General features: G+C 39.3%; 1 long non-coding RNA gene across 1 annotated transcript; it reads left to right on the top strand.

The window, feature by feature from the left end:
* The first annotated feature begins 1,482 nt into the window (after nucleotides 1-1,482).
* On the top strand, nucleotides 1,483-27,716 carry LOC136288049 (uncharacterized). Its single transcript, XR_010720474.1, has 6 exons — nucleotides 1,483-1,544; nucleotides 3,007-3,170; nucleotides 8,421-8,810; nucleotides 9,421-9,801; nucleotides 10,994-11,123; nucleotides 20,792-27,716. It is a non-coding gene; the product is annotated as an uncharacterized lncRNA (long non-coding RNA).
* Nucleotides 27,717-27,984: the final 268 nt, after the last annotated feature.

The raw sequence follows: 27,984 nt of genomic DNA, 5'->3' as shown, positions 1-27,984 counted from the left end.
CTAGCTGTAATAATTTCAGATCTTTAACATTAGATGAGATTCTTAAAGGATTATGAATTTCATCTAATAGCTATTGAAAAGGAGTGGCTTTTTGTCAGTGGAACTGATAGATGTTAAATCCACCACTTGCATATTAAATGTTTCAAAGGGAAACACTGAATCAGGGAAAGATATAATACCTTCTACAGTTTAAAATAAAAGGAGAGGATGAGCTAATGGGCCCGATCATTTTTTCACTAGAAGAGCACAAGCAGGTGTTGGCTTACAGGTGTTGGCTTTTCAGCTGGGGAGCTTGAGAGAAAGAGGAAGCACTGATCAGCATGAAGTGGCAAGGGGATAACAACATATTTGAGTCTGTAAAATGATGGCGAAAGGAGTGCCAGTTCATCATTCATTCTACTAAGTTTCACTTACCAATGTGCCAACATCCATAGCTGGCAGAGTGCTCATCTGCCCTGTTCTGGAAAAGCTATGAAATTGTATATTCAGAGCACAATCTGTCTTCCTATATCACAAGTTGTTACGTTTCATGCAATTGCTCATGTATTAAGTTAATTATTTGGCTATCAATAAATAATAACTTGTGTTTAGCCACATCACATTTTTCAGAAATGCCAGACCTGAAGACATCAAGACATGAAGAATTCATTACTTTGAGAGCTCGTTCCAGTGGTTAATCTCTTTCAGTGTTAACTAATGGGTATTCAATTCTAATTTGAATTTTTCTAGTTTTAACTTTCAGTTCATGTTATGCTTGTCTGCCTTGACAGGAGAGCCTTTATTGCTTTGTGTTTTCTCTCTAATGTACTCACCTGTGTTAGTCTGGCCACCTCTGAGGTCTAAACAAAAGGAGCTCATTAACACTTACTAGAGGATTAAGACCAAGATATCTTGGGTTTAGCTTTTTTCTGCACATTTTCCCATTTATCATATTAAAAATATGGACACTGGAATTCTCCTGTATCGCTCTTGTTTCACCTCTAGGTACACATTTATTTCTTTTTTATCTCCACATTAGGCTTTTTCTGCTGTTGAATCAAATACTAGCTCTCTTGTTTGCTGTGATTTAGTACAAATGTTAAATCATCTTTGTCAGTGAGGGTATCCAGGAGCCTGTCTACACAATGTGGGCAGACTGCATTATAATTTTGCATTATGTTTCCTAAAATGCCGTTCATTTGAATGACCCCTTGCGTTCCTTTTTAATCAGGTTTGTTTTTTTTTTTTTTTACACTAGTAAATCATTATAGGTTTCTTTGACAAGACACACTTCTGGTAAAACTATTGTCACTAGCATTAGTCCTCTACATCAAGTTTTTATAACTGTAGTCCCATATTTTTTGTAGTTTTTCTGCTACTGTTGTCAAACCAAAGAGTAATTACCTAAATTATTTAATTTCTCTCTTTTTTTCCTTTAATATTTACATAATGCTAACATTATTTATGTCTTATAACATTTTCCTGTATTTGTTAAAAATTTACAGAACAGACTGAGGATCTGTTGAGCCAGTTCTTGTAAAACTCCAGGGTTCTGCAAGAACCTGGTAAGTTCCTATCTAGGTACGTAAATTTAAATCAGATTTTACCTTTATGTTATTGCACAATACCACTTAGTTATTAATAAACTGAAAAATTATTTAACCACTCATGATGTAAGCAGATCAGACTCCTCCCCAAAAATAAATCCCCTAAAATATTTATGAATATTTTATCTCTTTATCACCGTCAAAAAAATGCAGTCTCAGCCAGTAATAACTTTGAGTTTCTTCTCTAATTAATGTAGTTTAAAAATTGTTACAAATTTGTGTGAAACCTGGTACTTGATTTTTCCTGAAGTGTACATCAATATTTTTATAGCCTGAAATTTCCACTACATATCAATATTTGTTTTCTTTTTCTACTTATTTCTACTAATTATTTTTTTCTATTCACCAGTGAATCAGCAGCAGATTCCTATTGCTATTGCTATTCCTAGTACTATTGCTCTACTTTTGGTTACAGAGATGTGTCACATTTTATAGTCACTAAAGAGCTCCCTATTTTCATTGACATTTTTCTACCTTTTTCCTTTTAAGTCATGCTGCGTGTAATCTTAGAAACAGATAACAAACCGTGTGATTTCAATGTATATACAGCAGGAACAAAAGATATGGAAAGCAGTTTGCAGTTTCAAAGTCCAGTGGCCAACTGCAGATAATAATTACAAAGGAACAAGTACTTAAAAGGGAGACAGGCAGTAAATGACAGGCAGTGTGTCACTGTAATGCTGCTAGAGAGGCTCGTAGCTCACATCCTCAGTCTGGCACTTCAAAACTGATCTACTGGAACCTTGGAAGAGGAGGTATTTCCATTCAGACTTATATTTTACCAATCATTAATCATATCATGTAGTTAACTAGGAAAAAGCAACTGATTTTGCTCTAATTTAAATATTTTGTATAGAAACATTGAGCACTGATTTCCTGAGTTATTATTCTTCCAGGGTGATAATATTATCAAAAACAATGTCGTGCTTGGCTCAGATTATGTGTGTGGTAAAAAGAACCACAGCCTCAAAAAATTGAGAACTTGCACAGACACAGAAATGTTCATATTCAGAAATTAAAAGGAACTAGTAGCTTTCCAAGCCACTGAACAACTTCAATCAGCTACTATTAAAAATAAAAACACTTTCCCACACTGAATAAGAAATATTTTCCAAAAATCCTCCAGATTTCTGTGCAGCAATTTAGAGCCATGCAGTGGCTCTAGTACTTTGTCAATGTCTTACAGTGCATCTGTGTACTTCAGTTTTGTATCAAAAGGGCAGGGGGGAAAGCATCAGAGAAGATTTCTTCACTAAAAAGAAGAGTTTGATATCAGACATTTTATTACTGCAATTAGATTTTGTATTGCACAGTCTGCACCCTCCTGTTTAAGACTCTGAAAACAGGCATTTTCTGTTTTCCATTGAAACATGGGAGTCTTGAATGTCTCTTCAGCTGCTTCCTAATGTTTGTTCCACAGGAAGGGAGTTAGTTCGTAGCATACTGTGCTTTGTTGTATCTGCATCAGCAAAACAGATAAGCTCAGCCTCTCTTCATCTGAAAAAGGAACCGAGGAGTAGCACCAGGAGACAGTGCAATACTTCAGGATATTGTGAAGATTTCAGGCAACAAGACGACTTTCAGGTAAGCAGAAAAGGTCCTCTGCTACTTACATTCCTGTGCTGCTTCCCAAACTGCTAATTTTGGCACTGAAAAACTCTGTGTTGGGTATGTTAACATACATTTTAGTGCTGGGTATTATTCCCTTCATGCAGAAAATGGCTCTTCACCAGCTGTTCCCTGTGACACATGTGGACTGGCGTCACATGGAAGGGGCCAGCAGGGCTTTTTCCTGAAAATCTGATGCTGAGAATTGGCTACTTATGTACTTTGATTGCACTACAGTTCTTTTCATAGAGACCTTATCACATGAAAGAGCAGGCTCCTCGTGAGTCCAGGCACGTTTTTTGCTTTGGCAGATCGCTCCTTAGAATTCAGGGAGGCAGAAGGTACTTTTCAGGTCGCAGGCATCATTTATAGCTTCTTGGGAGTTTTTCTGGACTGTCTACACTAGCACTCAGTAGAAGGCCTGCTGCAGTAGGACTAATGGCATTAAATCAAAGCACTGACAAAGCTTCTAAAGTACAATTCTTCTGTCTGCTTCCTATGAGCACTTTCTCTCCTACCCTCTTTAAGCATCTCTGTTCAGGGCTGAACTTTTGGCACAGTCATTGACACACAGCTTTGTCAAGTTGCAATTTGCTTTGTAAAAGTGTGGAAATACAGGACTAAAAGCTTGTTTATCACAGAACTTCTTTGCTAGCGTGGGGCATCAGAGCAAGTTGTTCTGTGGCAGTGCTTTTTCAGTGTCACGGGGAAAGTGAAATCCATGCCAGACAATGCAATGCATCAAGCCCAGGAAGCTGCAGGCGTTTTTCTTGTAAACTTCTCCTTTCATAGTTAAAATCCCAGACAGCATGGTGTTTCAAATGAGGTACAGCAAGAGTGGCAAAAAAAGTGGGCATGCTTTGCTAATGAGGGCAAATTGTGCCAGGTCTTTACAAAGAATAGCGTGTTTCCACCCACATCAAACTCGATAGATGTGGAAAGAGAGGAGAGAGAGGCTACAGTGCTGTTTATTCTTTTCTGCTCACCTCAGCCTGGCATCTTGTAGAGACCATGGATCATATTATGTCTGATGTCGCCCTCATTAAAAAAGGACACTATTGTGTGTGGAAATTGGATTGCCTAGGGGGGGGAAATGGCAGCAGTTAGATTCTCACCACACACCCAAACATAGTATGCTCTCAGATAACATTGCTGCTCGCTTAACAGCAATAATTCGATTGGCAACAATCAGTCTGTGGCTTTCATTAGGTTCAGGAGTCAGGCTGTTGTAAACTGTAATATTTTACAGCTACTATTCAGGGTATTTATATGCAGTTTGAGACAGTGCTGCAGCGTATGGAGAGCATCCACTGGGGGATTTTCAGTTTATAACAGATTTTGTAGTTTATATAGCATTCAACTGTGCCAGGCATTTTTTCTAGTATTAGACATTTTCTTCTTAAGTACTTTCTGTGGTAACTTAATAAATCATTCCTCATATCCTCATGTTTAAATTATATTCCCATACACACTGCATCCATCAGAATTGATGAGAGTGCAACAGTGCATGCTCTAACTTCCAAAGAGCTGGCATCTCACACCCTCATTAGCAGGAATGTATCTAGAAGCCATAAATGCTTTCTAAAGATCCAAACAGAACAGCTCCCTGTGACTTATTCACTTCCTACTTTCCTTCAAAAGCAGCTGAAAGAGGCACTCTGCACCTGCCTTCTCCTTGTGCTGACATCTGTTTTTAAATGAAAAAGGAGGCAATGAATGTTAAGCTGAAGCAACTTACTTTATTTATGACTGCAAAGATTCTCAGCTTGAAGAATCAGTTCAATTCCAGTGCCTTTCACCTTCCTTGCTACACCGGGAGACAAAGAGAACATTCATAGACAACACATGTGACATGGGGCAGTCTAATGGCATTAGAACAGTTCAGTGAAACATTAATGAATTTACAGTGATGACAGCACAACAGTGCCAGGATCTAATCTGCTCTGTGCTAAGTGGTTTTCCTAAGTAACCTCAAACACAAAAAAACGGTCAGGACTAAAATCTTTCCTTTTCTGACAAAATATAATCAGCTGTTTTTCTTTTGAAACCAGTAGCCATTCTCTTCTTTGCCGTGTCACTGGTGTTTCTGCAGTCCATGTAATTTCTCAGGTTCTTCTCACCAAGCTCAAATAAGACTGCAGTTTTCCCAAGCATCTGATGGTTCAAATATATTTTTACCCCTAATGTCCTGTGCTTCACTCTGCTTTCCTCAACAGCTGCTTGGACTGAGATATAGAAAAGACTTGCACAGAAAAATAGGTGGTCTGACCTTGTCTATAGCACTACACCTTTAATCCAACCTTATATACATATCTTTGTCTTCACCATTATACCTCCTTGCTGTCACATATCTGTGCTTACCTAAACATTCGAGTGAGGTGGATATGTAAGGTGTTAAGACAGATGTCAGCAAGGTTCTTGAGATGAGGAAAGATGTGAGTGCTGGCTGTTCACACAAGATTTTATCCTGCCTCATAGACATCAAGAAAATTATTGCCATTAACTTAAATAAGCATGGTGACAGAGACAGAAACCTCTGCTAGAATGTCCATTTCCAGAATCCTGAAGGGGAAGGTGTTGGGCATGAGGAGATAAATGCATGTGGGAGCTTCTCTTCACTGTCTACCCAGAGCAGAGGTCATACTTTAACATCCACAAAATCATTCACAAGACAAGCAATTTCATTGTAGATATCCCCTCCTAAGGAGAACTGTGAGTCTATACTTCCAGCGAAGCAAAGTAGTTCCAGATTTCTAAAATTTCTGGTTTTAAATATATCCCATGACATTTCTCTGAAGAAACAGGTGTTCTTTCAAAGGCCATAAAGATAAATATTACAATTCACATTGTCCTTTCCAAGGAAAATGTGTAATGAAACAGACAAGGAAGGGGACAAAGAGGGAAATAAGTGTCTGTCTTAATGTTTTCAGGGATCTTCTAAATCTAACTGAAGCTGATTTTCAGTTACTTAGAGAAAGGGAGGCTGGGGTGGGAAAATATGCACTGCAGTCTGCAGTGTTCCTACAGAATGGGTAAATACAAGGAAGCTTGCCTTCCTTTAGTTTAATATCAGCGAAACCAAGCAGCACGGGGTGCAGTGTAGACCATCTAATTGCATTAATACCCAAAGGTTTGGAGAGACAGGTCTAGCACAGCAAAGGACTTTGTGATCTGTACCCAAGTCAGCAAGAGCAAAAGCAACTTTCATAGCACACGGAGTTCATTAATAGAGCAGTAAGGTCTGAGACTGCTCTCCAGATGCACTGGAGCAGTTTTCTTACAGAAAATGTGACTCTAAGGACATTGTCATGAGAGAGGAACTACCGAAACAAGGCAGAGCAGGAGTGCATCCACAGAGGTTTTGCTGCCCTGTCTGCTTGTCAATTGAGTTCAGTGGGAGTTCTCATATCCGCAGGAATTGCTGGGAGAAGACAAATCTATCCTCTTTCTATCAGAAATGCTTTGAGAATCAGATTTACAAAAATGTATTATATAGGATTGATTGCCTTCATTAGCCTCATTTAACTAATATTATTAGATATAAATCACAAGACAATTTCTTATGGAATTACATTCTTATTAATATCACAACATCTTCATACCCCCACCAGTTATCATATTTATCGTTCATATGCTGGAAATCCCAATAAAATTAGCTAACTGGACATTAATATAATGGCTGTATCTTTCACTCTCCCATATGTTCTGTTTTCTTGTTTTTATTTTTCTTTTTATAGGGTTTTTGGTTGGGGTTTTTTGCTGTTGTTTTTTTTTTTTTTTTTTTTTTTTAGTTGTCAAATTGTATTGCAGGGCACAGAATGCTTTTCTGGTCCTTACAATGTCTCATACATTAAAAATGCATTAGAGAAGATATCACCTACCTCAATTTTCTTTAAAATGTCTTTTCTTCATACTGAAAATAAGATTCATGAATGCATTAATCCTAAACAGAGTGAGTGGTCTAGGCCAAATTTACTAGTAAAATGATGATATGGAAAAAAAAGCATAGCTTTCTTCTTAGGCTTGGTGTTCAAAACAATTCATTGCTGATAATAGTCATAACAATAATAGGAACTTGGAGAGAAAATAAAATTACTTTATCTAATTCAAACCTGGGGAGAAAAATTGCTTTCCTATACAATGAGAAAGCTGCTTTCCAAAGTGGTTTTATCTCTAAAAAAACATGACTGGTACAAAAGTCATGCTGTTACAAACTCCTTCTCTTCAGTATGTAAAAGGCTGGGGGAGATATTTTTTCACACATATTCCCAGGCCTGCTCTATTCCCTTTGTGCTTTGTGAGATCAGCACAAAAGGTCTAGAAAGTAGGCTGGAAAAATCAGCTGCAGCTTCTCCTTGAGAGAAGGGCTCCCCAGGTGCCTCAATGCCAGCAGAGTCAGCTGTTCCCCACCAGTAGCTCCCTTCTGCTCTCCAGCAGGCTGACAGACCAAGGTCATCATGCTGACTGTGATCCCTGCCTGGGGATGGGAAAGCCCAGCCTCTAGGGAATGCATCTGGTGAGGAGCAGCAAATCATCCCCCATCTACCCCAGAATCAGGTGCTAAAAGCTCCCCGCTGTTCCCCTGGATGTCAGGATCCTATCTGTGCACTTACACCCTGCAGGTTTATACATGAATTCTTTCTAACAGGACTTATTAGCAGCAGAAGAGCATGATTGCATCCAGACTGTGACATGGGGTTTCCTACAGAGCCTACACTTTTTGGTTTATTATATACCAATAATCTCACCAAATGGCTGAGGTTGGAACATATCTCTAGAAACCAACTAGTCCAAAGCCCCTGCTCAAAGCAGCCCAGCTTAAAGCAGATTTTCAAGGCCACATCTCATTGGGCTTTGAATATCTCCAAGGACGGAGAATCCACCATCTCTCTGGGAAACCTGTGCCAGTGTTTAACCACTCTCACAGAAATTATTGTTTTTCTTATGTTTAAGTGGAATTTCCTGTGTTTCATTTGCTCCATTGACTCTTGTCCTGTCATTAGGCATCCCTGAAAAGATCTGAATCCATCCTTTTCAATCACCTCCTCCAGGTATTTATTCACACTGATGAGATCCCCCTGAGCTTTCTTATCTCATGGCTGAATCACCCCAATTATCTCACTATGTCAGCCTTTCCTGTTAGGGGAGACACCCCAGTTCCTAAACCATTTTATTGGCCCTGCACTGGAGTCTCCAGTAGCTCAACACCTCTCTTCTCTTGGACAGCCCAGAACACGACCCAGAACTCCAGGTGTGGACTCCACAGCACTGAGCAGAGGGGCAGGATCACCTCCCTTGACCTGCTGGCAACTCTCTTCGTAATGAAGCCCAGAAGGTCCTTTGTAGTAAAGCTGCTTTTCAGCTGATTGACCCCACAGCTTTTATGGGTACCTGCAGTTCTATGGGTTCCTTTGACTTGGCATTTCTGTTTTTGACCTTCAAGAGGTTTTTGTCAGCATGTTTCTCCAGTCACAAACACTTGGTATAGCAGCCACCCATTCCAGCTGCCTATAATCTGGAAACTTGCTGAGGAAGCACTCTGTCCCACTGTCCAGCTATCCTGTGAAGATGTTAAACACTTTTGGCCCCAACATCAATCTTCAGTGTATACCTCTGGTGAGTGGCCTCCAAGTGAACCTGTGTGGCTGATCACAGTCCTTTCAGCCCAGCAGTTCAGGCAATTTTCAGTCCAACTCAGTACTGTTATCTAGTCTGTACGTCACTGATTTACCAGGAAGGATGTTACAGCCGCCAGTGTCAAAAACCCTGCTGAACTCAAGGTAACAACATACACTGCTCCAACCAATCTGTAATTCCTTCTTGAAGAAAGGAGTGACACTGGCTTTATTCCAGTCCTCAGGAGCCCTCACTTCTTTCATTTAAGAAAGAATGGCCTTTCTTGAAATGTCATTCAAGGAAGGCAAGGAAAAAATGCCTTTCTTGAATGGCATTTCAAGAAAGGTCTTGCAGTGATATTAGCTTCTGCAGCACTTGTGGTTGCATCCCACCAGATTGACTTGTGTTCATTCCAACTGTGTAAGTGTCCCCTAATCTGGTCCTTCTAAAACAATGGCAATTCTTGCTTATTCCAGATGTTTCCTTGTCTCTTAGGGACACATGGAGATCCCTGAGGTCCCTGAAGGTTGGTTTTACCATGTGTCCCTAAGAGACTAATGAGAAAAAAAGCACTGAATACACTGATCTTTTCTGTGTCCTCTGTCACCAGCTCGCCTGCCCTGATCAGCAGTTGGCCAACATTTTTCCCAGTCTGCCTTTTGCCGCTGATGTACCTGTAGAAACCTCCCTTTTTGCCCTTCACATCTCTAGCTAAATTCAACTCCAGGTGGGCTTTGACTTTACTAACCTGACCCCTGCATTCTTGGTCTCTATATTCCTCCCATATCACCTAACTCTACTTACACCTCTTGAATGTTTCTTTTTTACCTTTCAGCTTACTGTTCATCTGTGCAGGTCTCCTCCCACCTTTGTTTTACTTTCTGCAGGTGGGGATTGACAACTCTTGGGTCTGGAAGAGGTGATCCTTGAAAATCCTCCTGAACTCCTCCTCTCTTCTGCAAGAGGGTGTCACATGGGATTTTTCCAGCAGGTCCCATTATTTGCTTTCCTGATGTCCAGGGTTGTTAAATTGCTGTCTTCTCTCAGGATCCTGAATTCCATCTGTTCCTGGCATTCACATTCAGGGGTCTGTGCTGGGGCCAGTTCTGTTCAATATTTTTATTGACGACATGGATGAGGGTATTGAATCTTTCATCAGTAAATTTGTAGACAATGCTAAGCTGGGAACATGTTTTGATCTGTTGGAAGGTAGGAGGGCTCTGCAGAGAGACCTAGAACAATTGGATGGATGGGCAGAGTCCAATAGGATGAAATTTAGTAAGTCCAAGTGCCGACCCCTGGATTTTGGCCACAATTACTCCCTACAATGTTGTAGACTGGGGACAGTGTGACTAGACAGTGCCCAGGCAGAAATGGACCTGGGGGTACTGGTGGCAGCAGCTGAACATGAGCCAGCAGTGTGCCCAGGTGGCCAAGAACGTCAATGGCATCCTGACTTGTATCAGGAATAGTGTGGCCAGCAGGAGCAGGGAGGTCATTCTTCCCCTGTACTGGGCACTGGTGAGGCCACACCTTGAGTGCTGTGTCCAGTTCTGGCCCCTCAGTTTAGGAAGGAGGAGGGCAACAAGGCTGGTGAGGGGCTTGGAACACAAGCCCTGTGAGGAACAACTGAGGGAGCTGGGGTTGTTTAGTCTGGAGAAAAGGAGACTCAGAGGTGACCTTATCACTCGCTACAACCCCCTGAAAGGTGGTTGTAGTCAGGTGGGGGCTGGTCTCTTTCTCCAGGCAGCAACTGACAGAATGAGAGGACACAGACTTAAGCTGTGCCAAGGGAAATATAGGTTGGATATTAGGAAAAAGCTTTTTACCGAAAGGATGATAAAGTACTGGAATGGTCTGCCCAGGGAGGTGGTGGAGTCACCATCCCTGGATGTGTTTAAAAAAAAGGACTGGATGTGGCACTCGGTGCCATGGTTTAGTTGAGGTGTTAGGGCATGGTTTTGACTCGATGGTCTTGAAGGTCTCTTCCAACCAAGTGATTCTGTGATTCCAAACCAGTTCATCTTCATTTGTGAAAATCAGATCTTGCAGAGCATCTTCTCTCTTCACCTCCTCAGTCACCTGTCTCAGAATTATTATTATTAGTAGTAGTAGTAGTAGTAGTATAGTAGTAATAATAATCAGGAATTTTGTAATATTATTTTTGCATTATTGTTCTTCAGTGCACTCTGGAGACCTCTTGGATTGCTTTTGTCTAGCTGTATCCAGCCATTGCAGCACTCCAGCTGTGTGTGATTTGCCTCTTAATCAGAGATTTTAAAAATCAGACTCCCTCTGCTGAAGAATTCAAAGGTGAGAATTTTCCCTTTTTAAATTTCTTTTTCAAAATTGGCAACAAACAGAAAGTCTATCTCTCAGTACCATTGCAAAGCACATGTGTTATGGTCAAATATATCCTATGCTACTGTTAGTTTTGTAACAAAGAAATGTTTCTTTCAAAGGTGCTTATCACCAAAATTAAATAAAAATGATAAACGGCCAGCTAATATTTTTCTGTGAGCCAGTTTTTAAATGGGTCACATTGTTCTTTCCTTTGCTAGCAACCTAAAATAGAAGTTATTCTATCAACAGTGGTTTGCACATAATAAAACGCTATCTGAAATTTAGTTCGGTAATGTTTTCACTTGAAAATTAAGGCTAAAGTAATATCGTTATTGTAAATTATCATCGTTTACTCTTTATTTTTCCATTTAAAAGCTATATTCTTGATAACAAAAATTGCAGTCAGGGTTCTGAACAGAGAAAATGATCTTTTGGTACTCGGAAAAAGAAAAATAAATATTCATGTTGACAGTATAATATTATTGAGACTTCTTTTCCCTTCATGGGCCAAATTCGCTGCTGGCATATTTGATGCAATTGTACAGACTCCGCTGGGACTTCACCAATTTTTGTTACAGAGAACACAGGACATTTTTTATTATAGTTGTAATTTTGTAAAAATAAGGATAAAATTGAAATAGAAGCATTGACAGCGTTTTCTTTCCCAGATCCTGGATTTGAGAGGCAATTTATGAACATAAAACTGTGGTCCATTTCTCCCTGGAGTATCATGCAGATGTGCAGCTGCACAGCTGCAGCTCTCCAACACGGGGGAAGTATGAGCTATCCACAGACACCAGTAAAAGCCAGGCACATGCAGGCCACACAAGGTACACAGCGCCATCCAAGAGTCACCAGCACCTCCAGGGGAGGGGTTTTTTATGCTCACTGTGGAACACTCTCAGAAAATGGAAATTCAGATGGCACAGAGAGTGCAAGTTGTTTGGCCCAGCTCAGATTTGTGCATCACATCAGTGCTGGTGAAGATTGTGCTCAGGCAATGCCACATTAGGCTGTAGAGAATTCCTTCTCAGAGAATGGATTTCCTCACTACTGTGTAAGCAGCTTCTGCTCCCACTCAGCCCTAATTTCAGGATTAAAGGGCAACTCAGGGCTCTGCTTCGGGGGCTGAAGTTAAAGTAAGGCTAAAATGGTCAAAGCCATTTGCAACAATGAAAAGCGTAATGAGGGAAAATAAAGAGGTCTTTCCACCACCTGCTGAGGAGAGGAGAAGTGCAGGAGAAAACAGACTCAAGTACAAGGTCCTATTTCTAGCACCATGTGTTAGACTCTTTGGGGATTCTTCAGAGAGGTGAACTTCACTTGCACTGAGATCAATGAAAACCTGTACATTCAATATGTTTCTCATAAAAAAATAACTCTTGAGTCTCTCCAGTGTGCAAGTCAGAACTGTCTGAAAGTCACAGGGAAATGAAGGGCTGAAAGGCTAAGAATTCTGTGCTTCTTTTTTTCTTTTTATACACTTTTTATTCCCACAGATGCTGTAGGAAGCATAGGACTTCAGCACAGGGACAGCCAAAAAGATTCAGGGCTGTTAAAATAGTAGCTTGTTTAAATCCCAAGGTAAACTAGTTGTGCTAAATTAATCTATGAATCCTCACATCAGATCTAGAGCCTCTGAGCAGTACAGATATTTTGAGATGATCTAATTGTAGTTGGAGAGAAGGGAGAGTGTGGGCACGAGTAACACTGTTCTGTGTGCCACAGTGGGGTTAGCAATCAGTGCAGTGCAAAAAGCTGACATGGGCAACACAGCCAGAACACCAGGGAGCAAAGATATCTAGGCATTTCTGAAAATTAGTTGCTGGAATAATCATAGAATAGCAGAAATGCTATTCAAAATGCTTGCTAGGAAACTGAGGAAGATGTGTAACGAAAATCTGGTTTTGGAAGCGGTGGCAGGATTGGAAAGAGCAGGGAAGGGTGCTGTTGCCAGCTAATAGATTAATAGACAGGAATTGCCTCTTGTGGGAGTTTTTCCAGCTCTTCAACAGGAATCAGAGACACCCTGGGTAGCTTTGTTTTCTTAACTCGGGCAGGTCCAGTTAAAGCAGTGCCTGTCACCAGAGTGAATTAGAGGACACAAGTATGCCATCTTTAACGTGTTGGGAAGCAGGGGACAGGATTCGACAGGTGAAGGCTGAGCAGTGGAGCTGAAGGAGATGAGCATCTGGGGAGCACCAGGGTCCTTCTGGACAATGCTCTTTTGTGAGTCTGGTGCTGTCAGATGCTGTGGGGTGGGAGCAGTACATCCATCCCCACTCACACCCAGCCTAACACGGCACCATGAAACACCAGAAACTATCCGGGTATTGCCAATATAATCACTAACACCAAACAAGAAGGCAGCAGAGAATACTTCTAATGTACTGCTGGGAAATGTGGAATTTGTGGTATATTGCTATATCCACCCTCACTGGGTGGATGACATTTAAACACTGAAATGGATGTTTGTCAAAAATTCTGGACAACACTTCTGTTTTTACCCCTCTGCACAAATGGTGGAAAACATTTTTCTTTTTTTAAAGCTACACAGCAGACAGAAAACAAAATGAATAACAATTTCGCAGTTTCTGACTCCTTCAAGATGTGATTGATCATTACATTGTCACAGGTCAACCTCTGCCATAGAAAACTCCAGATAATCTTCAGCTGCATTTCCTAAACCATTAATAGGATAGACAAGGCTAAGATAACAATGCACAATTTATTTTCCAAAAGCAGCTGACAGGAGGAAATGGATACCAAATGAATTAACTCATTAGAACAGTACGGCACATTTGGAAATTCAAAACAGACTGCCTGGAATGATTTAAATCTATCACGAGGTTAATGTCAGTCCCTTGCTTAGGCGTGTCAGTGTTGTAAACTCATGATCCACTTTTAGAAAGGTTGATGTGTACACGCCCTGGGGCTTGTGCCTTTGGGTGGCCTGGACTTAATTAATTACATGACTTGAATACCACCTTTTGTGGCCCCCACAGGTTGCACAGTATGTGCAAGGGTTACATTCATATGCATGGACACACAAAAAACCCCACAGGTATACCAACACTTGCTAATGTAAACAAAAAATATTTGTTAGCTTGTTGAGAATCGTTATTAAAAATAGCAGGTATCTTACAGGCTGTAAATAAATTCTGTTTTTAAGGAACTGCATCTATATCTAGAGCAAAAACTTGGCAGTTGTCTCAAGGGAGAAAAGTTTCTCTCATGCTTGATTTATGACCAACTGAGAATTTCTCAGAATTGGGTTTTAAAATTTGTCAGCCACCAGTTGTCAGCCGAGCCTATTTTCTCCTGGTAAGCTCCCACCTGTGTCTCTTTCATAGTTGCAGCAGTATATTTTTAGAAAATTGTGGACTTTTATTCAGCATACCAGACTCCATTACAGCATTGCTAAGGTAATATCTACATTTATAGCTGTCATTAATATGGTATTTAAGAGCCTTTGTTGCTCTTTTTTCCTTCACAGAGTAATAAGCTGTAATTAAAGGAGTCAGGAGCTGTATTATGGAAACATTTTCCATCCCATGTGTAGCACAAAGGTTACTTTGCAAAGAGACAACTGGGAGCCAAAGCAGTTCAGAGTATTTCTTCATTTATTCAGGGCAATAGCACAATGACACTTGTCTTTAAAAGAACAACATTCTAACACAATAACTTGTTCAATCACTGTGTCTGAAAATGGCTTAAATTTGATTAGTGTGTGCAATGGGGACTAGACAACAGCATAGAAATGGTCCTGTTGATTTATATCTGAAGAGTCCACACACATGAGCTACAAGCAGCAGCTGTAAAAAGCTCTTTGCTTTCCTTTTGGTGCAAAGACCACTTAGAACAAGGGTCATCCCAAAACAAAAGCAATTCAAGGAGCCTATCTGAGAGGAAGATGAGGAAGGAAGGAGAGTTATTTCATCTTCTGCACTGTGGATCGTTTTTACATCATCTCAGATTATGCAGTATACCATAGCAGGAACTGTGAAGCATGAGTTCATCCAGACAGGGCACTTTCATTAGCTCTGCTGCAGTGTGTGCTCTCAGATGTCTGAGGTGGAAAGGTCACAGCCACAGACTTCACAGCACCTGACCTGTCTACACCCACTCCTGGTTATCCAAAGTTATGAGGAAGGGAGGTTAAATGCTTTTATATGAGGTGCGTGTTTATCCTGGTGGCATACAAAGAAGAATCCTGTTAAATTAGGTAGCTCCCTTCTTTAAAATGGCAATTACTGTGAAGCACAGATTAAAGTAAGATTCCATGAATTAGTGATCTGATTTCATTTGGCAGTGATGTTTTACAATGTGTAGTGTCAAACACTATATAATGTCAATGATAAAGAGAGCACATGAGGATTTACGATCTGTAGTGACGTGAAATGTCTTCGGTGCTCAAACTCTCACTCCTTTGTTTGCATGTAAACCGCAAACTGGTTTGGCATAAGGCACAAGATTTTTCTCATCTCAGAAAAAAAAAGGGTCAGCTGTACTGGAATGAGGTAAAAGTACAAAGGTAAGGGCAGGATTACTTCAGATCAGGGGATTACTTCATATGGTCACAACCCTTCTTTTCCTTGAGTATCTGGATTTAGTACGATTTTCCAATAATCTTCAGAGAAATGTTGAAAGTCCATTTTTTAAACTGTATAGTTCTTTGTCCTTTAATTGAATCACCCACATACATGTGCACACACTCTTAACCCTTTTCATTATTCACCAAAAGGCTTTAGTGGCCCCAAGTCACGGCACTCCTGAAATCAAATATGTTGGTATTTCATGGAAGCTATCTTGCAAATTCTTGCAGAACAGATGTGTGATTCCAATTCATGCAACCTGCCAGCTCTGTGAATTGAGGGTCCGAATCAGATATAGTCCTCTTCTTTTGTTTTGTTCTGGCTTAAAACAGCTCTCTGAGATCAACTTCATCCATGCAATTGTCCCAAAGAGAATTGCTAGATTTAGCTGACAGATGCAAAAAATCTCATGTTGTCACAGAATTCCCCACTGTCTACTCAGCACCAGATGTCAAAGAATGCAAATCTACAGCTGGGTCTGGTGTTCATTTATACTCCTAATTCCCTCCCTCCCAGCTGTTGTTTTCCATTTCCACGTACATAGAGTTGAATTTTCAGAAACAAGAGATAGACACTTATGACTCCCAATATTGTTATGAGTATACATGTTTGTTTACTGGGAAAACATCTTTTTGAGTTGAATAGTAGTGTATTTGTGCAGGTATATTTCAGTATGCTTACCCATCACTATTGAAAACAACCTCACTCATCTTATAAACACAATCTCTTCTCAGTAAATTCTCTGGAACTAGAGTTGTCATTCCAAGTAGGTGTTTAGAGGTATAGAATAGGATTTTCACCCTTGCTTAGGCCTCCTGGGCACCATGGAAATAATGGGCATGACCACAGTAATACAAGAAAAGACCTACAATCGTGAGGAACTGCAGAGTAGTCATTATTCAGTCATCTGGGGGGCCCTTTGCTGGGTAACCTTTGTGTCCCTCAGGGAAGGAAGTTCTAGCCTGGGGCTACAATGACTGGTTTTAAATTTTGCTCTCCCTCATGTAGATATTAGCATCTTTTGAAATATAGTCAGACAATAATATGTCTACAAGAGGTGAACTGATTTTTCCTTTTGTTCCCCTACCTAAACTGGGCAAAATTTGAAATAACAGGTAAGGGTGACTACATCAGTCTACATTTGTTTTCCTGAGTGTCCTGTAAATGAATTCAGAAGTTCAGAATTTCTAATGTTCACCTGCAGTGACCTCTAGTGTAGTTTAGATTTCCTTTTCTTAAATGAAGATAGCATGCATATGGAGACCTTCTCTTTCTACTTATTTGTGTGATGATCTTCAACTCGCTGAGTTCTCTGTTGTACAGATATTAATCATAATCTAAGAAATTATTTGGTTTATTATACTTCTGATTTTCAGCCAGTCAAGAAAGTTGGTTTCATCTAGGGCTAAGGATACATTACTGTGTTTAAAAGGGATGAGTCGTAAATGAGAGGAAAAGTATGAAAAGCACAGCTTCAAATTTAAATTAAAAGTCCAAATTACACCATCACATGTAAATTCCCACTTTTTAAGGAAAGCATAACATGCACTTTACCATTGCAACATGCCTTTTAACAGACTGCAGTAGTTTTCCAGAATATTCGCCTTTCTACACTGTTTTTATTGGCCTCAGCTGAATGGGGATATTGTTGTCTTGGTTTAACCCCCCTGCATGTTTTAATGCCTGCACCAAATGCAATTCACCAAACAGCACTGTCTCTCCAACTTCACTGAGACCTGAGGTGGTAAATCCATGCCATGACCCACAGTGCTGAACAGATTTCTCATCCAGTACCTGCAAATAGCATAGACTCATCTCACTGCAGCTACCACACACTTCTTCAAGTCACTATTTGGCTTGCATGCAGCTACCCCAGTTCTTTCTGCATACCTGCTACCCGATGCTGCAACATCTGACCTCTTGTATTTTGCATCCAAGATCCCCCTAATTAGGGTTTTTTTTTCTTTTCAAAGTCCCATGCCACAGTTTGAAAGAAGAGCGGATCTCGCAGCTCGGTCTTGAAAAGTGTTTTTTAAATTTTTTATCTGAAGGTCAGCGCACTGCCCCACACCAGGCTTAGTGCACTGAAAGACACGGCTGCCAAGAGCACGAGACCTGGCCTCCAAGGTCTCTTAAAAGATTCTAAGCCAATTAACTCCTAAAACGTACTATATTTACAATTTTGTACCAATAATTACTACCAGTTCTAGACACACAATTTTCTACATCACCTACATTCTACCAATGTCTTTGTGCCACCATCACAGCAGAAGATGGAGAAGAAGAAGAAGAACTTAAGACACTGCCCAAAATTCTCCATCTTGCCTCGACCTACTTGCATTCTAAAAACACAAAACTACAAATTTTCACCCTGTGACAAGCTAAACTACTAACTAATCTAAGTTTTCGTTGTTCTCTTTTTATCCATAAGTGTTGGCATTTTTTGCCATGGGCTAAGGTTAAAGGCAATTCTTTCCTGGGGTCCCGGCAGGGGTCCCGGACCCCCCAGGGCAGTTTGAAGGGTTTTCCCCGTGACCTGGACTTCAACACTGACCCTGGGGCAGGCAGAGCCAGGTCAGGTACCTGCATCTGCCATGTCAATACTCACAGAATCACAGAATCACATAATAAACATCTCACTACAAAATACTGAAAAGTTGACTCCTAAAGTTGCCTAAGCTGATGCCTGAGTCCCATTGTTGTCACGAAAAGTTTTAACATAACCTGAGTGATAGTTATCAAACACAGAAGTGGAACATGGACGTAGGGAGAGTCCCCAGGTATTTCAGTATTTATTAACCATGCCCATAAAATAGAGCAATGGCAATGAAAATGCTAAGTGTTAACAACACTTTGGGGAAGTCTAGCACTGTTTATAACTACTATTATTATATATGTATCCACAATATCCATTTTTTAACGTGGATAATAGTATCAATTTAGGAAAACAGTGATTTAAGATAAAAGAAAAAATGGTGTTTAATGCTTTTACATTAGGCATTAGCAGAGCTATCCACCTATCAGATAAGGGGAAAGGAGGGAGAAGAGTATAAATACTTTGTTTGAAGTGATATGACCTGGTATAAATAGCCTCAGTGACATTCTAAGATCAAACAGTCCAAGCATCAGGTACATATACTTCAAATTGCAAGGGGAAGTTTTGACAAGTTGAGCCTGGTCTGCATAGCCTGAGCTGAGCTAGTGCTCAGAGTGACAAAAACTTTTGTTCAATTCTGACTTTCTGAAGTTTATCCTGCATATTTTTAAAAGTATGACCAGGTTGCATTTCCTTATTTATTTGACTCCTAATGCATTCTAGTGACAATGTCCAAATAAAATATTTATATAAAAAATCAAAAACACATATTCCAATTTACATTTTCAGGCTAGTGACTGTTTGTCTGAAGGATTAGAAAGGAATTACTACTAAGGCAAAAGCAAATATTTTTTAATGTGATGAAGAAATTCAGGTTCAGATGTTTAAAAAAATTAAAACCTAGCCAAAGATGATATTTAAATATGATAATTCATAAAAGTAATGTTAAAATGTTGAACAAATATTAAAAAAGAGGAAGTGCTAAGAAAGGTAGGGAAGGCAGGGAATTTTTCAAATGCTCTGTACCAAATATATCATATATACATTAAATTTGAGACTGCAAGGAATTGAGAATTAAACTGTGAGAAGTCAGCGGGAAAACTAAGTGCTGATTGTGCCCAGAGTAAAGCACAGGAGATGCACAAGGAAGGGAAATTAAAAGCCTGTCTGAAGGGATGTTTGGAAGGTTGAGGGGAAACACTGTTCTGAAGCAAATGGGCAGGTGGGCAGCAGTTGCACAAAAAAAAAATAACTGGGAGGAAAACAATGTCACCTACAAAAATTATTGAGAAAAAGGGTTAGAGTTTCTTCCGTTGCAAAGGTTTTCATTCACAGGAAGCAAATAAAGGAGATTTGTGCAGTAAAAAGCAGTCTGCCAGAGCCTGTCCCTCGTGCTACAAACATCACTTCTGTCAGAAAAGAAACATATGTTCTCAGCCAGCACCAGTCTCCAGGAGCCAACACGCTGCTGGAGATGGACACAGAGCACACGGAGCCCTGGCAGGACTGGTGTGGGAAACGGGGCTCGGGCACCACAGCCAGGCTGTGCAGAGCAGCCATCCCTGCTCATTCAGAGCTCTCTGGGTAAAACCAGATACCTCTGGATTCATTATAGTGAATGTCTGCCTTATGTTCATTATCATAGAAATTTATCTCAGAGGCACTGCCTTCTGCCTGGAAAATAAATGTTTCTACTTTCCTTCATTGCCTAATAGCTGGAGGAGTCCATTACCTTGGGAAAGTATTTTTTCCATTTACATTGACTCTTAAATATTTTATGATCATTTTTCTTTCTAGCTTTCACAGCAAATAAAGCAAATACATGACAGACACAAGATGTTAAATAGTCACCAATGTATGTAATTTAGAGTATATATTGATCCTTGTCTGTTTTTATCTTGAGTTTCTATAAATTGTACTATACACTATACTGCTTCCTTTAATTATTTTCATTTACTTTAGAATGTTAGTGCTTAGTTTGACTACCTTTCAGTCTCTATCCTATAAATACTTCATAGTGTGGAAGTATTCAGGAGGTGCAGCATTTCAACTAAGCAACTCTGAGTCTTGGATCTTAGTGTTTGAAAGGCATTTGATTATTACTTCTCCTCTGTGAGGATTGTTGCAGTGACATTTCCATGTAGAAAACCACCTCTGCCACTAACTCACTGTCAGTTATTTTGGAATAAAACATTATTTTTATCAGTCTGAAAAAGATGGTAAAATACTTTTTCTAATTATCAAATGTAATACATTCTGCACACACAGCCAAAATAATAATAAATATTAATAGTGTCATTAATTAATACAAAAAATAATCCAGCTACATTTGTTGAAAGCAGAGAGTAGAGTGAGACTCTAAGGCACGTCAGGGATGAACTCATAGAATATATCCCTGAAAACTCATTTCAACAGCACATTTTGCTTTGCCTCCTCTCTGTTTTCAGGAATCAGAATGAAAGGATGGCATTAAGATTACCTGGCTTCCCTTGTATGTATCAGCTGCAAAGAAATGACCCGGTGTGTGCAGGGAAACTGAGCCAAGACCTACCTAACACAAGAGGAGACTTTCTGGACTGAAGCACTCCAGGCTGGGCTGCAGGTCACAGGCAGGGACCTTGTTGTGTGTGTAAAGCACAATACCCGTGTTCGGTACCATGCAGTAAAGGGATGATGGTTGTAATCGTCACAAATGTTGTGCATTCAATTAAATCAAAGCCAAATGGCTGCAACATTGTGGGGAAATTATGTCTAGGGTTATTATGGTCTGTGACATCCTGTAAAATCTAGCTTTGTTTTTTGAGTCTTAAAGTGTGAAAACACTTCAAAGAGATGTAGATTCACAGATTTTGTGAATTCTGTGATTCACAGACATACAAAATGGGTAATGCCCCACTCCCAGAGAAGGGACCAGAGTGGGTCATATGGTCCAAGCTCCCTGCTCAAGTAGGATCATTCCTAGAGCACGTGGCACAGGATTGTGTCCAGATGATTCTTGAATATTTCCAGTCAGGGAGACTCCACAACCACTCCGGGCAATCTGTTCCAGTGCTCAGTCACCAGCACAGTAAAGTTCTTCCTCATACTCAGGAACGACTCTCTGTGCATCAGTTTATGCCCATTGCTTCTTGTCCTATTGCTTGGCACCACGGAGAAGGGGCTGGATCCATCCTCTTGACACCCTCCCTTCAGATTCTGACAGAGATTGTCCCAGTTGTCTCTTCCTGAGGCTGAAGAGGCCCAACTCTCTCAGCCTTTCCTCACAAGAGAGATGCTCCAGTCCCTTAATGCTTTTCACCTCTTGGAATGGAAAAAACTTAGGCCCCTTTAAACATTATATTTTTAATATCAAAGTGAAAAAAATAATTAGGTGTCCCTAGAAAATGTCATTCTTTTCAAATAAAATCTCCCTCCATTTTGCTTAAACACATATTAGTATTGAACAAAATGTTTCAGAAACTCTTCCAACCTTTGTGAAACTGATTTACTATGTGTAGGATATATATGACAGCAATTTTCAAAGGTCGGGGTATGAAATATTATGTTATATTATTACAACATGTTGACTGTATCCACTGACTACTACTGCCTATACAACACTGACCAGGTATCACAACATTGGTATTTTTTCTTCTAAAAAGAAAAATACAGGTCTTGAGAACACAGTCTTTTACCAAACTACCTTCTCTGAGTCTTGGAACTTTTAGAAACTTAGTCTGTTTCCAAGGAGTAGTTACAAAAGAGGTGAGATTTAAGGCTGGCTTCAGAACTGGGCAAATAAGCTTTGGTGTAGAATAAATGAACTAGGGGAGAACTGGAACTAGGGAATTTTGAATCAAATCAACTAATAAATTCAGCCAGAAATGGGGACTAGCTAGGGAGAATAAAAAGGTCATAATACTTTAGTTTCATATTTCTTTGTTTAATGAAATTCTTTATTTGAAGGCATGGAATATTTTTTTATGATACCTTTTAAACAAAACATTTGACATAATTTTTTAAAACAAAACTTTTAATTACTATATTTTTTATTTTAATAAGATAATCAAGAAGTCCTAGTCCAAGATCTTAAAACAGCATTTGATCTTTAAGGAAAAAAAAAAGATCCAAAATGTGCTTCCCAATGTCCCATTCATTTAACTTCTGCTCTCACCAGAAGTGTTTGCTCTTCAGACAACTTTCTCATAGTGAAGCATAGAGCATATAATCTCTTGAGCTGTAGCTAGCACTGCAATTGGATTTGCTTTTTAGAACATTTTCTGAAATTTGCTTTATAGATGTAAATTTTACCTAAATCCCTGGGCCTGTTGTCTCGTATTGGCCAACTCTGGACCTTCGTAGATGCCTTGTTAATACAGAGCACTACTGCTCAAAAATTTAACTGAAGTTTAAGCTGTTCGAAATTCGTCCTAGATTTATTACAATCCCTTAGACAACTTTCAAAAATACATGTAATTTCTAACACAATACCTGACATACTTTTACTCTTGTCTGTCCATATGGTTCATTTATTTTTTTATTAAATGAATGAGAATATTTACGGGATTTTTTCAGAGCCTGCTTATTAAACCATCATACTGGGGAATTGTACATCAAGAGAACACTTCCTTCTTAAGTCATTCCAAGAGGTATGACAGTGATTCTATCACAAAAAGGAATACAACATATCCCAAATATATACCCAACTAATAATACAGAATGCTTGTTTTTTGCAAGCATGGACAGACAAAAACTCTATAATATTAGAACTTAATTGTATTTCTACCAGAGAGTGGCAATTTTCTTTATGTTCTACCAGTTTTGCATGCCAACTAAGGCGTGATAGACTATAAACTGAAGCCACAACTTCAGCACTTCTCTTCCACATTACCCAGTAGTAACATGATATAAAGTCTCATATAGTCTGTCATAAAGTCTCTCTTATAGCAGCCTTCCAGTTCTAAAAGGAGACCTACAAGAGAGCTGGAGAGGGATTTTTTACAAGAGCATGTTGGGATAAGACAAAGGGTAATGATTTTAACTTAAGGAGGGTAGATTTAGAATAGAGCATGGTGAGGCACCAGAACAGGTTGCCTGAAGAGGTTGTGAATGTCCCATTCTGGAGTTGCTCAAGGCCAGGCTGAGTGGGGCTTTGAGCAACCTGGTCTAGTGGAAGGTGTCCCTCCCCATGGCGGTGGGATTGGAACATGAAGACCTTTAAGGTTTCCAAACTGTTCTATGATTCCATGATTTTATTAGCACAGGCTGCAATGACTTATGTTTTAGTTGCTGAACTGTCTTTAGCCAATGCACCTCAAAGGCTCACTCAGTATAGCGCACAAACTCTATCTTGCTAAAGCAGAGAAAACTGCATTGTTTCTGTGCAATTTTGGTAAGATCTGGGAAAAGAGATTCTGTTTGTTGTTGAGTTTCTACACTGGAAACATTTCCACACTAAAGTTCAGGGTGACTCAGCAGCATTTGCCACAACCCCACTGAAACTTTAGTCAAGGAAATATATTCAAAGTGATCTAATTTCCTTTAAAATATTTATTTCAGTATATACTTTTTGTTCTTATTTGTAGAAATTAATATGAACCCAGTCACTCACTTCAGATATTCAAAGCAACATAATTCTTAACATTTCCTTCATCCCATGCTCAGTAATCACCACACATGGACCAACGTTTCATTCCTGCTTTCCATCACTTCCTTCAACTCCACAAAAGGAGTAAAGGACAGAGATGTTTTTCAGCACACCCCAAGGGAGAAAATGAGGCTAGACTGAGGCCAGGAGTAACTTCTAAGGTGGAGGGCACGCAAAAATCCATTTTCCTCCAGCCCCAGAATTCGCAGATGTGTATCTGCAATTTCAAGTCTTCCACACTGGGCACTGAGATACAGTGTTCTAACTGCTGAGTAAAGCACAACCCATCTATTTCTTCATGCCAAATGTTCCTTTAGGAGGCATGCTTGTTTAGATTGGCCAGGCCATATGAATAATTGAGTTTCTGTGATCTCTCTATTCCTCACCAGGCTAAGAAATATGCAAACTCTAAAGGAAGAATTATCATAACCTTACTATACTTGCATTATTTGTTTGTACCCTTATGTGGGTTTTTTGTTGTTTTTATATCTTCAGCTAATGCAAAAAGTACTTTTCAAATAGTATTCATGCAAGCAAAATCCGTCAGGTTCATCCACATTTGTCTTTGTCCTCTGAAGCTGAAGTGCTCCATCTTTGCTACATACCCTGAAGACATTAGTGAAAAACTACTATTAGTGATTGTGGAGTCCTCCTGTTTTGAGGAGGCTGAAATCTGACCTTACTCTCCTTGTATTATCTCCTTCCTTGACCCAAACCCTAACACTCCTCCCCTGCAATACCCTATAAAACCCCACGACCTGGCCCCTATGACTTCTCTTCGTCTTCTCCCTTCTTGGGCCTGGGGGAAATAAAAATGGATTCCCGAGCTTAACAAAACAGAGACTTGTCTCGTCTGTTTCCCTGCCGGCGTCTGTAACCTCCCTGGACACGATGATAACTGTTGCCACTCAATGCAACAATAGATGGAAAAAATTACCTGCTGATAGCAAGGTACCAAGCTTAGATTATTGGATTTTTCATGCTGGAACTTAGTCCTGCTGTATTTCATCTACCCTCTCATCAAGATATCGCTGCAGAAACCAGCATCAACACTGTCAGTGCCTACAAAAATTCTCCAAAGTAAATCTGTCAATGTTTATTCTTATAGAATGTTTGAGATGGAAACCTGTGAATGACTCCAACCAGAAGAGCATGAAAATCAAGAATACCATAAGCCAATTTTCCTTTCACCTTATGCTGTTTTGTTCTCCTAAGTCTCGTAGCTGGAATCTGCTTAGAGAAATACAGTTGTTAGGGATTTACAGAAAATGCCTGAACATTGTATGGCATCACAGTCCATATCAATTCTCTTGAAATATTTCAAAAATAGTAGAAGAAGAGTAGTTGGTTTATCTCAGCACTAAAGATGGGCTTCAGTGTTTGCAAGCACTGTTTGAGTGTCTTATGTCATAACTCAGGACCCAGAAAACACTTTTTCTTCTTTTATCCACTGATTTCCAGTTGATATGCACTGCAATCTAGCTTCTAGAAATCCCACCTGTAAGATTAAAATGAGACTTATAACTTGTTTCTCTACATATATAGCTCAGATGAAAAACTTCAAATAAGTGAAGCAAAGATCATGTTCAACGTTTACATAGTTTATCTTCTGTAACTGTCTTTCACAGTAAATATATGATTCAAACAGTTTAAATCCAGGTGGACAGAGGCATATTTATTACTACCCAGAAAAAATAAAAATTTTCTACATCTTGATCCACTTAATATTCTTACAAAGACATTCTAAATTAAAAGATATTTATTTCTAGATTTTATCCACTTAACATAAAATGACTTATCATAAACATTTATTATAAATCTTACACAGCTTAAGATAACTTGCAAAGAAAAGAAAAACATGCTAGCCTCCCTCTCAGAAACATAAAAATAAATCAGCATATGTTGGCCTGAGTTAACACACAAACATTTCCATCATTCCTCACTGCCTAGTGCTTCATCCTCAACAGGATCTTTTCCCTACCTCTGCTGCCTTCCAGTGGCTCTACTGCCTTTCAGCTGTCACCTAACTTTTAGCATTTGTTCTTTATTCTAGGATCTTTGGTACTCCTTTACGTTTATGAGTAAGTCTTGCTTTACTCTGATTTGCCTGATTTACTTTATAATGAACGTTGAGAGTGTAGATTAAAAGATTCTTGCCCAGCTTCCCCTCTCATTCATTGATTTGAGCTGTTTACAGAGATAAAGGAAAGGAGCTCAGTTTCTGGAATATTTCCAAACTTGCAAAAGTCCAGATATCTTAAATTCTTGATCTGCTAGTTCTCACTGTTATTTCTTTGCCATTCTCTGGCTACAAAAAGCCTCTTCTTTGCCCATCTCTCCAAGTATGACATAATTTCTTACATGATTCAATGGAAACATCACAGTCATTTATCAAAATGTGTAGCATAGCTGGGAATGTCTTTCAGTCTTTTCTTCCACACTTCTGTTTCCTGCATTCACTTGGAAATATCCACCATCCTAACAAGAAAACCCATCTCTAGATTTGTATCTTCCTGAGTGAATGGCTGTGAATGGTGTGTGATAGCTGATACCTGCATGAATGATTCTTTCAGATTACAGGGAAGATAAACTTCTTGGAGAACAGGCACAAAATTTTTCATTAACAGAAGTGTATAAACATCATACCTCTCCTGATGAAACTCAGGAAGGATTCATTATGCAGACAATACAAGCTATTATAGCAGAAAAACAAAATTAGCTCTTATATCATTCAACTGAGCCTGTGCCAAAACAAGAAGTAAATCACCAAAGTTGTGTATAATGCATGAGGTATACAACATTGTTGAAAATTGATTTTTTTTTAAATGATAAAGGGGAATTGGCACAGAAGTGATATGTAATTTTAAATTCTTAGCCTAATAACATTGCTAATTTTAATTGCTATTAGAAGAACCTTGTTTTCCTCTAAGGCATTATGTAAAGAATCATTCTAGCTCAAACATGCATGGAAAATATTTAAGGGCCATTACAGAACAAACAATGAATATCAAAGCAACAGCACTAAACCAGCAAATATCTTGAGCTGTGGTGCCAGGACTTGGCTGTTTAGCTATCAAGCAGACATTAACAGATGACAGATAAGTTATTATTCAACAAAGTTGGATGCAAAAAGCTTAAATGCATCAAAACAATAATGTAAAATACAATCTAAAATGTGATGAATGGGAAAAACTGCACATAACAAAAACATAATTTCTGTGTAATAGTCTTAATTATGAAATACTAACATTTCAGCATGCAAGGTTTTAGCAGCAGTTTGAAATCTAATTTATTAAATGGAGTCCCACACATTTACATATAATTGTATCTGTGCAAAAGATGCCAGCACGTGCTGAGAAGAGGCTTTGGCACTCAGTGGCTCGAAGCGGGGCAAATAGCACAAAGGCCACCACATCCTCTGTCTTGCCTAGACACTTTTCTGCTCAGAATCAGAACTGTCCTGTGTAACAATAGCAAGAGCCAGAAGCTCTTATCACCTTCCAGGAGGTGACCTCCACAGGAAGGCAGAAAGGTCTGTAGAAGCACACCCTTTTCCTCTCCTGACCTCAGGAAAGTCCTGCTCATGGCTGAAATGACATTGGCGAAGGACAATACATGGGATTCCAAAAGTAGGGCCTGCCAGATATACCAGCACATGGATAAATTGGAGTGCTTTGCAATAGATGGGGATTTTAACACATCTAACTTAAATACATGCAATTGCAGAGAAAAAGGAAATGTTAAATATAAGCAGCATGAAAGTTAAGTGTGACTTGATGAAATATATTACATTACTCTAGCAAAACTAGAGCGGCATGAACATTGAACTAAAAGCAATGGAGGGATGCAACTAGAAAGATATTTAGTAGTGTTGTTGAAGATATAAACATATCACTGAAAACAAACAAGCAAAGAAAAAGCAAAATATTTTTAAGCAAATTTTATAAGCAAGTGTATCTATTCCATAACAATAAACCATTGCATATAACCAAATCCAGCGACAAAATTTTGGCC

Source organism: Chamaea fasciata, unplaced genomic scaffold (genome assembly GCF_029207755.1).
Source record: "Chamaea fasciata isolate MVZ Bird 193981 ecotype frontalis unplaced genomic scaffold, bChaFas1.0.hap1 SCAF_1, whole genome shotgun sequence".
Classification (NCBI taxonomy): domain Eukaryota; kingdom Metazoa; phylum Chordata; class Aves; order Passeriformes; family Sylviidae; genus Chamaea; species Chamaea fasciata.
The sequence above is the reverse complement of the archived record's forward strand: the minus strand, read 5'-3'. Positions and strand labels throughout refer to the sequence as shown.